The sequence below is a fragment of the Coregonus lavaretus genome (genome assembly GCF_964263955.1).
Source record: "Coregonus lavaretus genome assembly, chromosome: 13".
Taxonomy (NCBI): Eukaryota; Metazoa; Chordata; class Actinopteri; order Salmoniformes; family Salmonidae; genus Coregonus; species Coregonus lavaretus.
The window spans coordinates 36632357-36643409 of record NC_140000.1 but is presented as its reverse complement, the minus strand read 5'-3'; positions in this window follow the sequence as shown (position 1 = coordinate 36643409).

Sequence of the window (11053 nt, the reverse complement as noted above, 5' to 3'; positions counted from 1 at the left end):
CACTTCAACTGTGAGAGACGGAATCTAAAACAAAAATCCAGAAAATCACATTGTATGATTTTTAAGTAATTAATTTGCATTTTATTGCATGACATAAGTATTTGATCACCTACCAACCAGTAAGAATTCCGGCTCTCACAGACCTGTTCGTTTTTCTTTAAGAAGCCCTCCTGTTCTCCACTCATTACCTGTATTAACTGCACCTGTTTGAACTCGTTACCTGTATAAAAGACACCTGTCCACACACTCAATCAAACAGACTCCAACCTCTCCACAATGGCCAAGACCAGATAGCTGTGTAAGGACATCAGGGATAAAATTGTAGACCTGCACAAGGCTGGGATGGGCTACAGGACAATAGGCAAGCAGCTTGGTGAGAAGGCAACAACTGTTGGCGCAATTATTAGAAAATAGAAGAAGTTCAAGATGACGGTCAATCACCCTCGGTCTGGGGCTCCATGCAATATTTCACCTCGTGGGGCATCAATGATCATGAGGAAGGTGAGGGATCAGCCCAGAACTACACCGCAGGACCTGGTCAATGACCTGAAGAGAGCTGGGACCACAGTCTCAAAGAAAACCATTAGTAACACAATACGCCGTCATGGATTAAAATCCTGCAGCGCACGCAAGGTCCCCCTGCTCAAGCCAGCACCTGTCCAGGCCCGTTTGAAGTTTGCCAATGACCATCTGGATGATCCAGAGGAGGAATGGGAGAAGGTCATGTGGTCTGATGAGACAAAAATATAGCTTTTTGGTCTAAACTCCACTCACCGTGTTTGGAGGAAGAAGAAGGATGAGTACAACCCCAAGAACACCATCCCAACCGTGAAGCATGGAGGTGGAAACATCATTCTTTGGGGATGCTTTTCTGCAAAGGGGACAGGACGACTGCACCGTATTGAGGGGAGGATGGATGGGGCCATGTATCGCGAGATCTTGGCCAACAACCTCCTTCCCTCAGTAAGAGCATTGAAGATGGGTCGTGGCTGGGTCTTCCAGCATGACAACGACCCGAAACACACAGCCAGGGCAACTAAGGAGTGGCTCCGTAAGAAGCATCTCAAGGTCCTGGAGTAGCCTAGCCAGTCTCCAGACCTGAACCCAATAGAAAATCTTTGGAGGGAGCTGAAAGTCCGTATTGCCCAGCGACAGCCCCGAAACCTGAAGGATCTGGAGAAGGTCTGTATGGAGGAGTGGGCCAAAATCCTTGCTGCAGTGTGTGCAAACCTGGTCAAGACCTACAGGAAACGTATGATCTCTGTAATTGCAAACAAAGGTTTCTGTACCAAATATTAAGTTCTGCTTTTCTGATGTATCAAATACTTATGTCATGCAATAAAATGCAAATTAATTACTTAAACATCATACAATGTGATTTTCTTGATTTTTGTTTTAGATTCCGTCTCTCACAGTTGAAGTGTACATATGATAAAAATGTCAGACCTCTACATGCTTTGTAAGTAGGAAAACCTGCAAAATCGGCAGTGTATCAAATACTTGTTCTCCCCACTGTATATACAGGTTAAAAGTAATGACTAAATGTTCCACCCTTAAATATAGTTGTAAAATGTTCTTGTTTTAAGTATGATTAGTACATTCTTAGTAGTGACTAATTATTACACTCCGAAACTGTGTGAGATGTGTTAGAATCTACTACCTGGTAATGTGTGAGTGTAGGACCAGTAAAGATTATGACATTGTGTTACTATTTAGCAATGTGAGTAGGAGTTAGACCGGACGGCGAAGAAGAAGGAGAACTGTTAAACATGGTGCAGAATATTGTGAGAACGGCAATAACTGAGGAATGCAGGGAGTAGACTATGATAAGAACATGTGTGTGTGTATGTACAGTGGGGAGAACAAGTATTTGATACACTGCCGATTTTGCAGGTTTTCCTACTTACACAGCATGTAGAGGTCTGTAATTTTTATCATAGGTACACTTAAACTGTGAGAGACGGAATCTAAAACAAAAATCCAGAAAATCACATTGTATGATTTTTAAGTAATTAATTTGCATTTTATTGCATGACATAAGTATTTGATCACCTACCAACCAGTAAGAATTCCGGCTCTCACAGACCAGTTCGTTTTTCTTTAAGAAGCCCTCCTGTTCTCCACTCATTACCTGTATTAACTGCACCTGTTTGAACTCGTTACCTGTATAAAAGACACCTGTCCACACACTCAATCAAACAGACTCCAACCTCTCCACAATGGCCAAGACCAGAGAGCTGATTAAGGACATCAGGGATAAAATTGTAGACCTGCACAAGGCTGGGATGGGATACAGGACAATAGGCAAGCAGCTTGGTGAGAAGGCAACAACTGTTGGCGCAATTATTAGAAAATGGAAGAAGTTCAAGATGACGGTCAATCACCCTCGGTCTGGGGCTCCATGCAAGATCTCACCTCGTGGGGCATCAATGATCATGAGGAAGGTGAGAGATCAGCCCAGAACTACACGGCAGGACCTGGTCAATGACCTGAAGAGAGCTGGGACCACAGTCTCAAAGAAAACCATTAGTAACACACTAGGCCGTCATGGATTAAAATCCTGCAGCGCACGCAAGGTCCCCCTGCTCAAGCCAGCGCATGTCCAGGCCCATCTGAAGTTTGCCAATGACCATCTGGATGATCCAGAGGAGGAATGGGAGAAGGTCATGTGGTCTGATGAGACAAAAATATAGCTTTTTGGTCTAAACTCCACTCACCGTGTTTGGAGGAAGAAGAAGGATGAGTACAACCCCAAGAACACCATCCCAACCGTGAAGCATGGAGGTGGAAACATCATTCTTTGGGGATGCTTTTCTGCAAAGGGGACAGGACGACTGCACCGTATTGAGGGGAGGATGGATGGGGCCATGTATCGCGAGATCTTGGCCAACAACCTCCTTCCCTCAGTAAGAGCATTGAAGATGGGTCGTGGCTGGGTCTTCCAGCATGACAACGACCCGAAACACACAGCCAGGGCAACTAAGGAGTGGCTCCGTAAGAAGCATCTCAAGGTCCTGGAGTAGCCTAGCCAGTCTCCAGACCTGAACCCAATAGAAAATCTTTGGAGGGAGCTGAAAGTCCGTATTGCCCAGCGACAGCCCCGAAACCTGAAGGATCTGGAGAAGGTCTGTATGGAGGAGTGGGCCAAAATCCTTGCTGCAGTGTGTGCAAACCTGGTCAAGACCTACAGGAAACGTATGATCTCTGTAATTGCAAACAAAGGTTTCTGTACCAAATATTAAGTTCTGCTTTTCTGATGTATCAAATACTTATGTCATGCAATAAAATGCAAATTAATTACTTAAACATCATACAATGTGATTTTCTTGATTTTTGTTTTAGATTCCGTCTCTCACAGTTGAAGTGTACATATGATAAAAATGTCAGACCTCTACATGCTTTGTAAGTAGGAAAACCTGCAAAATCGGCAGTGTATCAAATACTTGTTCTCCCCACTGTATATACAGGTTAAAAGTAATGACTAAATGTTCCACCCTTAAATATAGTTGTAAAATGTTTTTGTTTTAAGTATGATTAGTACATTCTTAGTAGTGACTAATTATTACACTCCGAAACTGTGTGAGATGTGTTAGAATCTACTACCTGGTAATGTGTGAGTGTAGGACCAGTAAAGATTATGACATTGTGTTACTATTTAGCAATGTGAGTAGGAGTTAGACCGGACGGCGAAGAAGAAGGAGAACTGTTAAACATGGTGCAGAATATTGTGAGAACGGCAATAACTGAGGAATGCAGGGAGTAGACTATGATAAGAACATGTGTGTGTGTATGTACAGTGGGGAGAACAAGTATTTGATACACTGCCGATTTTGCAGGTTTTCCTACTTACACAGCATGTAGAGGTCTGTAATTTTTATCATAGGTACACTTAAACTGTGAGAGACGGAATCTAAAACAAAAATCCAGAAAATCACATTGTATGATTTTTAAGTAATTAATTTGCATTTTATTGCATGACATAAGTATTTGATCACCTACCAACCAGTAAGAATTCCGGCTCTCACAGATCAGTTCGTTTTTCTTTAAGAAGCCCTCCTGTTCTCCACTCATTACCTGTATTAACTGCACCTGTTTGAACTCGTTACCTGTATAAAAGACACCTGTCCACACACTCAATCAAACAGACTCCAACCTCTCCACAATGGCCAAGACCAGAGAGCTGATTAAGGACATCAGGGATAAAATTGTAGACCTGCACAAGGCTGGGATGGGATACAGGACAATAGGCAAGCAGCTTGGTGAGAAGGCAACAACTGTTGGCGCAATTATTAGAAAATGGAAGAAGTTCAAGATGACGGTCAATCACCCTCGGTCTGGGGCTCCATGCAATATTTCACCTCGTGGGGTATCAATGATCATGAGGAAGGTGAGGGATCAGCCCAGAACTACACCGCAGGACCTGGTCAATGACCTGAAGAGAGCTGGGACCACAGTCTCAAAGAAAACCATTAGTAACACACTACGCCGTCATGGATTAAAATCCTGCAGCGCACGCAAGGTCCCCCTGCTCAAGCCAGCACATGTCCAGGCCTGTCTGAAGTTTGCCAATTACCATCTGGATGATCCAGAGGAGGAATGGGAGAAGGTCATGTGGTCTGATGAGACAAAAATAGAGCTTTTTGGTCTAAACTCCACTCGCCGTGTTTGGAGGAAGAAGAAGGATGAGTACAACCCCAAGAACACCATCCCAACCATGAAGCATGGAGGTGGAAACATCATTCTTTGGTGCTGCTTTTCTGCAAAGGGGACAGGACGACTGCACCGTAATTTCAAACAAAGGTTTCTGTACCAAATATTAAGTTCTGCTTTTCTGATGTATCAAATACTTTTGTCATGCAATAAAATGCAAATTAATTACTTAAAAATCATACAATGTGATTTTCTTGATTTTTGTTTTAGATTCCGTCTCTCACAGTTGAAGTGTACCTATGATAAAAATGTCAGACCTCTACATGCTTTGTAAGTAGGAAAACCTGCAAAATCGGCAGTGTATCAAATTCTTGTTCTCCCCACTGTATATACAGGTTAAAAGTAATGACTAAATGTTCCACCCTTAAATATAGTTGTAAAATGTTCTTGTTTTAAGTATGATTAGTACATTCTTAGTAGTGACTAATTATTACACTCCGAAACTGTGTGAGATGTGTTAGAATCTACTACCTGGTAATGTGTGAGTGTAGGACCAGTAAAGATTATGACATTGTGTTACTATTTAGCAATGTGAGTAGGAGTTCAAGATGACGGTCAATCACCCTCGGTCTGGGGCTCCATGCAAGATCTCACCTCGTGGGGCATCAATGATCATGAGGAAGGTGAGGGATCCGCCCAGAACTACACGGCAGGACCTGGTCAATGACCTGAAGAGAGCTGGGACCAGTCTCAAAGAAAACCATTAGTAACACACTACGCCGTCATGGATTAAAATCCTGCTTTTCTGATGTATCAAATACTTATGTCATGCAATAAAATGCAAATTAATTACTTAAAAATCATACAATGTGATTTTCTTGATTTTTGTTTTAGATTCCGTCTCTCACAGATGAAGTGTACCTATGATAAAAATTACAGATCTCTACATGCTTGTAAGTAGGAAAACCTGCAAAATCGGCAGTGTATCAAATACTTGTTCTCCCCACTGTATGTGTGTATATACAGTGAGGGAAAAAAGTATTTGATCCCCTGCTGATTTTGTACGTTTGCCTACTGACAAAGACATGATCAGTCTATAATTTTAATGGTAGGTTTATTTGAACAGTGAGAGACAGAATAACAACAACAAAATCCAGAAAAACGCATGTCAAAAATGTTATAAATTGATTTGCATTTTAATGAGGGAAATAAGTATTTGACCCCCTCTCAATCAGAAAGGTTTCTGGCTCCCAGGTGTCTTTTATACAGGTAACGAGCTGAGATTAGGAGCACACTCTTAAAGGGAGTGCTCCTAATCTCAGTTTGTTACCTGTATAAAAGACACCTGTCCACAGAAGCAATCAATCAATCAGATTCCAAACTCTCCACCATGTCCAAGACCAAAGAGCTCTCCAAGGATGTCAGGGACAAGATTGTAGACCTACACAAGGCTGGAATGGGCTACAAGACCATCGCCAAGCAGCTTGGTGAGAAGGTGACGACAGTTGGTGCGATTATTCGCAAATGGAAGAAACACAAAACAACTGTCAATCTCCCTCGGCCTGGGGCTCCATGCAAGATCTCACCTCGTGGAGTTGCAATGATCATGAAAATGGTGAGGAATCAGCCCAGAACTACACGGGAGGATCTTGTTAATGATCTCAAGGCAGCTGGGACCATAGTCACCAAGAAAACAATTGGTAACACACTACGCCATGAAGGACTGAAATCCTGCAGTGCCCACAAGGTCCCCCTGCTCAAGAAAGCACATATACAGGCCCGTCTGAAGTTAGCCAATGAACATCTGAATGATTCAGAGGAGAACTGAGTGAAAGTGTTGTGGTCAGATGAGACCAAAATCGAGCTCTTTGGCATCAACTCAACCCGCCGTGTTTGGAGGAGGAGGAATGCTGCCTATGACTCCAAGAACACCATCCCCACCGTCAAACATGGAGGTGGAAACATTATGCTTTGGGGGTGTTTTTCTGCTAAGGGGACAGGACAACTTCACCGCATCAAAGGGACGATGGATGGCGCCATGTACCGTCAAATCTTGGGTGAGAACCTCCTTCCCTCAGCCAGGGCATTGAAAATGGGTCGTGGATGGGTATTCCAGCATGACAATGACCCAAAACACACAGCCAAGGCAACAAAGGAGTGGCTCAAGAAGAAGCACATTAAGGTCCTGGAGTGGCCTAGCCAGTCTCCTAACCTTAATCCCATAGAAAATCTGTGGAGGGAGCTGAAGGTTCGAGTTGCCAAACGTCAGCCTCGAAACCTTAATGACTTGGAGAAGATCTGCAAAGAGGAGTGGGACAAAATCCCTCCTGAGATGTGTGCAAACCTGGTGGCCAACTACAAGAAACGTCTGACCTCTGTGATTACCAACAAGGGTTTTGCCACCAAGTACTAAGTCATGTTTTGCAGAGGGGTCAAATACTTATTTCCCTCATTAAAATGCAAATCAATTCATAAAATTTTTGACATGCGTTTTTCTGGATTTTTTTGTTGTTATTCTGTCTCTCACTGTTCAAATAAACCTACCATTAAAATTATAGACTGATCATGTCTTTGTCAGTGGGCAAACGTACAAAATCAGCAGGGGATCAAATACTTTTTTCCCTCACTGTACAGTGGGGAGAACAAGTATTTGATACACTGCCGATTTTGCAGGTTTTCCTACTTACAAAGCATGTAGAGGTCTGTAATATTTATCATAGGTACACTTCAACTGTGAGAGACGGAATCTAAAACAAAAATCCAGAAAATCACATTGTATGATTTTTAAGTAATTAATTTTCATTTTATTGCATGACATAAGTATTTGATACATCAGAAAAGCAGTACTTAATATTTGGTACAGAAACCTTTGTTTGCAATTACAGAGATCATATGTTTCCTGTAGGTCTTGACTAGGTTTGCACACACTGCAGCAGGGATTTTGGCCCACTCCTCCATACAGACTTTCTCCAGATCCTTCAGGTTTCGGGACTGTCGCTGGGCAATATGGACTTTCAGCTCCCTCCAAAGATTTTCTATTGGGTTCAGGTCTGGAGACTGGCTAGGCCACTCCAGGACCTTGAGATGCTTCTTACGGAGCCACTCCTTAGTTGCCCTGGCTGTGTGTTTCAGGTCGTTGTCATGCTGGAAGACCCAGCCACGACCCATCTTCAATGCTCTTACTGAGGGAAGGAGGTTGTTGGCCAAGATCTCACGATACATGGCCCCATCCATCCTCCCCTCAATACGGTGCAGTCGTCCTGTCCCCTTTGCAGAAAAGCATCCCCAAAGAATGATGTTTCCACCTCCATGCTTCACGGTTGGGATGGTGTTCTTGGGGTTGTACTCATCCTTCTTCTTCCTCCAAACATGGCGAGTGGAGTTTAGACCAAAAAGCTCAATTTTTGTCTCATCAGACCACATGACCTTCTCCCATTCCTCCTCTGGATCATCCAGATGGTCATTGGCAAACTTCAGATGGGCCTGGACATGCGCTGGCTTGAGCAGGGGGACCTTGCGTGCGCTGCAGGATTTTAATCCATGACGGCCTAGTGTGTTACTAATGGTTTTCTTTGAGACTGTGGTCCCAGCTCTCTTCAGGTCATTGACCAGGTCCTGCCGTGTAGTTCTGGGCTGATCTCTCACCTTCCTCATGATCATTGATGCCCCACGAGGTGAGATCTTGCATGGAGCCCCAGACCGAGGGTGATTGACCGTCATCTTGAACTTCTTCCATTTTCTAATAATTGCGCCAACAGTTGTTGCCTTCTCACCAAGCTGCTTGCCTATTGTCCTGTAGCCCATCCCAGCCTTGTGCAGGTCTACAATTATCCCTGATGTCCTTACACAGCTCTCTGGTCTTGGCCATTGTGGAGAGGTTGGAGTCTGTTTGATTGAGTGTGTGGACAGGTGTCTTTTATAAAGGTAACGAGTTCAAACAGGTGCAGTAAATACAGGTAATGAGTGGAGAACAGGAGGGCTTCTTAAAGAAAAACTAACAGGTCTGTGAGAGCCGGAATTCTTACTGGTTGGTAGGTGATCAAATACTTATGTCATGCAATAAAATGCAAATTAATTACTTAAAAATCATACAATGTGATTTTCTGGAGTTTTGTTTTAGATTCCGTCTCTCACAGTTGAAGTGTACCTATGATAAAAATTACAGACCTCTACATGCTTTGTAAGTAGGAAAACCTGCAAAATCGGCAGTGTATCAAATAGTTGTTCTCCCCACTGTATGTGTGTATGTATGTGTGTGTGTATGTGTGTGTGTGTGTGAACTGATGGTCAGGAGAGCAGGTTACAAGTGGAAAACTACAACCCGCCTACAGAAGGGTGGGATTTTTGTATGACGTGTGCGTATACAAATATTGTACGACCATTTGGTGGCAGAATTCTCAATGAATAAAGGCCCGACTATGCAGACTGGGACTCTGTCCGTTTCTAGATCCAAAAGCATTACAACCTTTTGGGAGACGCACAGAGACACTGAAATAGTTTGTTAAATAATTCTCATAACACATACTTACACTGACACCCCAACACACACATACATACACACTACATACGCCCACACACACATAACACGTGCACACATGCATTCTGACTCCACACACACACACTCATTCACACATATACTTTTACACTCATCACAAATGCTGCTGCTACAGTCTATTATCTATCCTGTTGCCTAGTCACTTTCCCCTACCTATGCAGTGCCTTCAGAAGTATTCACACCCCTTGACTTTTTCCACATTTTTTTGTGTCACTGGCCTCCACACAATACCCCATAGTGTCAAAGTGGAATTATGTTTTAAGAAATGTTTACAAATTAATAAAAAACAAAAAGCTGAAATGTCTTGAGTGAATTAGTATTGAACCCTTTTTTTTTGGCAAGCCTAAATAAATTCAGGAGTACCAATGTGCTTAACAAGTCACATAATAAGTTGCATGGACTCACTCTGTGTGCAATAATAGTGTTTAACATGATTTTTGAATGACTACCTCATCTCTGTACCCCACACATACAAGTATCTGCAAGGTCACTCAGTCGAGCAGTGAATTTCAAACACATATTCAACCACAAAGACCAGGGAGGTTTTCCAATGCCTCGCAAAGAAGGGCATCTATTGGTAGATGGTTAAAAAAAAATAGACAATGAATATCCCTTTGAGCATGGTGAAGTTATTAATTACACTTTAGATGGTGTATCAATACACCCAGTCACTACAAAGATACAGGCATCCTTCCTAACTCAGTTGCCGGAGAGGAAGGAAACGGCTCAGGGATTTCACCATGAGGCCAATGGTGATTTTAAAACAGAGTTTCATGGTTGTGATATGAGAAAACAGAGGATGGATCAACAACACTGTAGTTATTCCACAACACTAACTTAAATGGCAGAGTGAAAAGAAAGAAGGCTGTACAGAATAACAAATATTCCAAAACATGCATCCTGTGTGGAAAAAGGCACTTAAATAATACTGCAAAAAATGTGGCAAAGAAATTTACTTTTTGTCCTGAATACAAAGTGTTACAGTGCATTCGGAAAGTATTCAGACCCCTTGACATTTTGTTACGTTACAGCCTTATTCTAAAATTGATTAAATGTTTTTTTCCCCATCCATCTACACACAATACCCCATAATGACGAAGCAAAAACAGGTTTTTATGACTTTTTGCAAATGTATTAACAATAAAAAACGGAAATATCACATTTACATAGGTATTCAGACCCTTTACTCAGTACTTTGTTGAAGCACCTTTGGCAGCGATTACAGCCTCGAGTCTTCTTTGGTATGATGCTACAAGCTTGGCACACCTGCACTTGGGGAGTTTCTCCCATTCTTCTCTGCAGATCCTCTGAAGCTCTGTCAGATTGGATGGGGAGCGTCGCTGCACAGCTATTTTCAGGTCTCTCCAGAGATGTTAGATCGGGTTCAAGTCTGGGCTCTGGCTGGCCCACTCAAGGACATTCAGAGACTTGTCCCGAAGCCACTCCTGCATTGTCTTGGCTGTGTGCTTAGGGTTGTTGTCCTGTTGGAAGGTGAACCTTCACCCCAGCCTGAGGTCCTGAGTGCTCTGGAGCAGGTTTTCATCAAGTATCTCTCTGCACTTTGCTCCGCTAATCTTTCCCTCTATCCTGATTAGTCTCGCAGTCCCTGCCGCTGAAAAACATCCCCACAGCATGTTGCTGCCACCGCCATGCTTCATCTTAGGGATGGTACCATGTTTCCTCCACATGTGAATCTTGGCATGCAGGCCAAAGAGTTCAATCTTGGTTTCATCAGACCAGAGAATCTTGTTTCCCATGGTCTGAGAGTTTTTAGTTGCCTTTTGGCAATCTCCAAGCGGGCTGTCATGTGCCTTTTACTGAGAAGTGGCTTCTGTCTTGCCACTACCA